Below are 4,567 nucleotides of genomic sequence, written 5' to 3'. Positions count from 1 at the left end.
TTGCTCTATGCTTAGTATCTCTGGTTGGAGAACAAGAAAAATAATATACAATCACCTAACAGAGCTCTTATAGGAACTAATTAATTAAGGATTGTAAAGTACTTTGATATAGCAATGTGGTGTATTAGCCAGAGTAGAATGGAACATGTGGGATTTATGATAAAAAGTCACTGTCTCCACCCCTGTGGGACAACAGCTGATCTACCACAAACACTTATTTCCAAATTACAGTATTACGGCAATTACAACTCCTGAGTTGAGACTGTTATAGCATTTACCTTATAACCTGTTAGTTTCACGAATTAAAAAGCCCCCAAATCAGTAAGATGGCAGCAGGAGACTATTTTATACTATTATTCAATTTTATTAAATGTAATAGATGAGACAGCAAGTGATCAGAAAATATGCCCACAGGTTAATCACTTTGTGTGTGTCTGTCTGTGTATGTACAAATATAGGCACATATATATTAATATAATCTATATTAGTATTTCCTAATAGTGCTTAAATTGGGCAGTGATGCTCTGTTGTGTGTGGCAATGCATACCCTCACGCATAAACCAAGAAATGCTCTGTTTGTATTCAGGGGGGTAGACTTAGTTCCACAGGTGAAAAAAATGAAAGGCTATTTTAATCCAGAAAGACTATGAGGTTGAAGGTTTGGGTTACAGGGAAGCCGCTGAGCCCATGGCAGGAGAGCTAAGCAGAGGAGGTGGTGTAGGTAAAGAATATATACCTGCCTTCAGCTCATCGTGGGGACACACTCAGGGGGGCTGCAGAGGCTGGGAAGAAACTCGCTGCGCTCTTGGGATGACTTTTCTCCCCAGGATCACTTCTTTTGACAGCATATGCCAGGGGAAGCAATCTTCAGGTGACCGTATACATCTGTGGTTACGTATGGTAATCATAGAAGGGACATCCTGGCTTTGTTGAAGTCATAGGAAGTTTTGCCAGACTTTGATGAGGGTCAAGACTTCACGCTCCAGAAGCTCTGAAGATAAATAGGGATCTGTCACCATACCAACATGGACAACTGTATAATTGTTTCTAAATACAGAACAGCCCCACCAGTTCTAATGAAACTGCACCAGCGATTAAAGCCTTCTAAGGGAAAAATCTTATTCATATATATGGCAGTAATTTAATGCACAAGAATTTTCTCGCTGATTTCAAATTAGTGTTCAAACTCTAATTTAGCATTCTTTTTTGTATACTGATGAATTTGGTCTGCATATGGGCTGGGCTTCATTTAAGCGGTAGTCTCCAGCTTGTCTTACACCACTGCTATATGTACAGCAGTTCTAAGAGTTTGATTTTTGGGAACTGAATTTAACTCAGACCGTGCTCAGCCCTTAACTTTGCGCTTTCTCTCACTTATGATCCTAAAATAGCAAACATACACGCATTTTTAGAATAATCCTAAGGACTTTTGGAGAGAAGTAGTATGCTTACTACATACACTGCAATATAGATGTGCAAGCAAACATATTTTTCCACAGGAGGGAGGAAAAACATCCTTTGAATAAGGATATTTAAACTATAATTAAAGCGGGGAAATTAATGGAATAGAGTGAACTGGGCCGTAGTGCTTCTTTCTATAAGCTGATGAGAGAGAGTGGTTTTCATTTTAGATACTTTTTTTAATATCAGGGACATCTTTTTAGCAGATGGAATGGGGTGTATTCAATGTGTAGGTGTCTAGGCACCTGTTAGTGCTCAAGGGCATTAACTGTTGTACTTCACCAGTTTAGCAGTGGCTATGGGAGACTAAATCCCTCAAAGTCTGACAGTAGAAGACATGCTAAAGTGTGAATTTACTTGCTTGCACTAACCTCCTTGGTGGGCTTATAACTTTTCCATGGATATTTTTAATGTAGTTGTTGGTGGCTTGTTTTTTTTTTTTGCATACAATAAACCAAAAACACTTCCTATCTAGATCACAGACCAAAACACACACAATGTTAGACATTCTCAATTAAATACAAAGTGTTTCAGGTACTTCTGGCTTGTCTGTGTAACAGGCACTGTCTCAAACTGAACTGCCCTAAATTCCCATGATGCAATTCTTTTGAAGTTATTATTTTGGGAAATAGTATAATTGCCAGTGATAGTCGATCCAAGTTTGCTGGAGGATGATTCATGTATAAAGAAGTTCATGTGCTTAACTTCACAATTTACATAGTGTTAGCTACACCTGTAAATGTCAAGATCCATAGGAATTTCTCTTCAAACAAAAGGTTCTTGAATATGTTAAAAACTGGAACACAACACTCAATGACATATTGTCCTATAAAATTTATTTTTAGGAAAGGAATCAAATTAAGAAGAAAAATGACAGTATTCAAACCAGAGACTTTTATGATTTTTCTCTGTGCTATTAATTACGTCTTCAGCACACTGGTGATTTCAAAATGGCCAAACAGATTGTCGAGTTTTCTCCAGTGTTTTGTTTCCTGAACTGGGATGTGCCACGCCAAGTTTCAGTTTCAAGAGATTATTTTTCTCTTTTACCACTAACCAAGTTGTAAATTTCCCAGAAACAAAAAAAAAAGCAAACCACGTTTATAATGGAAATGTTGACACAACATTCAGAATAGCATTGCAAATGTGACACTCTGCTACAAATTGTGCTGCAATGATTTATATTGTTTCCAATAATTTAAAATCTATTTTCAATCACAGCCAAGTCCTGCATAATGCATGAACCTTGAAGGAATCTCCAACAAATATTGGGTCACTACACATTTCAACTTCCTGCTCTACATTTAAAGGGCTGCATCTGGCAGTTAAAAGACTAAAACCTCAGTCAACAGGTATGGTATCATAGATACATGCTAGAATATTATTTTCGCCCGGTAGCTTTCCGTAAGTAGGTCATTCAATTTTACAGTGCTCTAAAACATCACCAAAGAGCTTCCTTATACAGTATCTCCAATAATTGACTCTGAAAAAGTTGCACTAAACCTCAACACTTAGTATTTTATGTCAGAAACTTTGTTGGCTTGCTGATCTACATACAGTACATGATCTAGGAAGGACCTTCTTGATTTATTGTAGAAGGTCATTTTCCACCCACTGTAAAAGGAGGGACATTTTTTTCTTTTATCTTTTCTTCTTCAGGACCAGACGTTAATTTTAGAAAACTTTGCCAGACAGGCGGCTAACACAACTTGTAACCCACAAGATATGGAAAAGAGGATGTCTAAGAGACCTCTGAGATGGGTCACGTCTCAAGTGTGGGAAGATGGGGGTGTCTTCCCTGAGTAGATGCTCAGGTAGGTAGATTACCTTTTCCTCCCTTGCGTGGGTAGATACCGTACTGTACTTCATCACGCCATACTTCGCTGAAAAGTGGTGTTTCAGCCATAGTTGAGAAAAAATCCATCATGAAAATTAAAACTTTGACATGGTGAGTGGCCTTTGGCAACACAGTTCAAGACAGCCTGGAGGAAGCCTTTAAGAGAGTCTTAAATCCATCTGTGTTACCACCTTGCCCTTTAAAATACACTCCTCAGGACATCTTGTTACACTTACAGCAAACTCAATGGGAGGATAACATCTGCAATTTGTTCGCCCTCCTTTCATCCCTCGGACTAATTATGGTTGCCTCAAACACAGACCTCTTCCTCCGGACCCAGGAACCGCTCAAGCCCTCGAGGAAGGATTTCCCGAAGCCTGCCCGTGGCGCTGCTGCCACCGAGACGTTTGAAATCGCCACCACATCGGAGGTGAACCCCAAACCAAGACGCCGGGGGGTTGGTGGCGGTGTGAGGGCCCCCCTGGGAGGCGGTGGCGGCGGCCCCTTCCCCTCAGGCCGCCTTCCCGCCCAACGCGCCCCGTCAACGGCCACCCGCGCGCCCCTTCCCTCAGCCGCGCGCTCCGTCCCTCAGCCGCGCGCCCCGTCAACGGCCACCCGCGCGCCCCTTCCCTCAGCCGCGCGCTCCGTCCCTCAGCCGCGCGCCCCGTCAACGGCCACCCGCGCGCCCCTTCCCTCAGCTGCGCGCCCCGTCCCTCAGCCGCGCGCCCCTTCCCTCAGTCGCGCGCCGCCGCGGGGACGCGCCTCCCCCCCAAACTTTATCGCCTTTTCCCCCCTCTTCTTTCTCTCCCTCTTTTTTTTTTTTTTTTTTTCACAGTTATAATGAAAAAGAAAAAAAAAAAAAAAAGGTGGGGGGAGCTCAATTTCCCACTTGCCAACAGCAGATAAAAAAAGTGGGGAGGGACCTCTTCTGTCACAGCCTATGTAGATTAACCTTTCAATTAGCTGTTATCAGGTCCTGTGTCTTAGCACCCGTCCTCGCAATCTGCGCCCGCCCGGCATCGGGGAGGCTGGAGGTCTGGGGTGGGTTTCTCTTGCTTTAATTTCTAAAATTAATGATAATTGCCGGCGCGGCTCCCCTCCCCCGCCGCGGGCTGAAGGCTCGTCTCTGCTCTCTCTTCTCTCCGCCCGTCCACCTTTTGAGTATTTTGGAGTGAGAAGAGGAGCCCCGCGGAGGAGGAGGAGGAGAGACAAGGTATTCTCTCTGTATTCATCTTCTTTTTCCACACCCCCCCCCGCTTCTTTCCTTCC

At 43.1% G+C, this 4,567-nt stretch overlaps 1 protein-coding gene and 1 long non-coding RNA gene across 4 annotated transcripts in view; one reads left to right on the top strand and one right to left on the bottom strand.

Moving 5' to 3' along the window:
- Positions 1-343: 343 nt before the first annotated feature.
- On the bottom strand, positions 344-3,838 carry LOC106896369. Its single transcript, XR_001413619.1, has 2 exons — positions 3,289-3,838; positions 344-991 (listed from the first exon to the last, which is right to left on the bottom strand). It is a non-coding gene; the product is annotated as an uncharacterized LOC106896369 (long non-coding RNA).
- A 351-nt stretch (positions 3,839-4,189) lies between these two features.
- KAT6B (K(lysine) acetyltransferase 6B) overlaps positions 4,190-4,567 on the top strand; it is a 105,928-nt gene continuing 105,550 nt past the window's right edge. For 2 of the 3 annotated variants that reach the window (XM_014956326.1, XM_014956325.1), the window contains exon 1: positions 4,190-4,511. The gene's annotated coding sequence lies outside the window, so the exon portion shown is untranslated. The remainder of the gene's footprint in view (positions 4,512-4,567) is intronic. The other variant, XM_014956327.1, reaches the window with a different exon arrangement.

This window comes from Calidris pugnax, unplaced genomic scaffold, assembly GCF_001431845.1.
Source record: "Calidris pugnax isolate Ruff unplaced genomic scaffold, ASM143184v1 scaffold196, whole genome shotgun sequence".
NCBI lineage: Eukaryota > Metazoa > Chordata > Aves > Charadriiformes > Scolopacidae > Calidris > Calidris pugnax.
The sequence above is the reverse complement of the archived record's forward strand: the minus strand, read 5'-3'. Positions and strand labels throughout refer to the sequence as shown.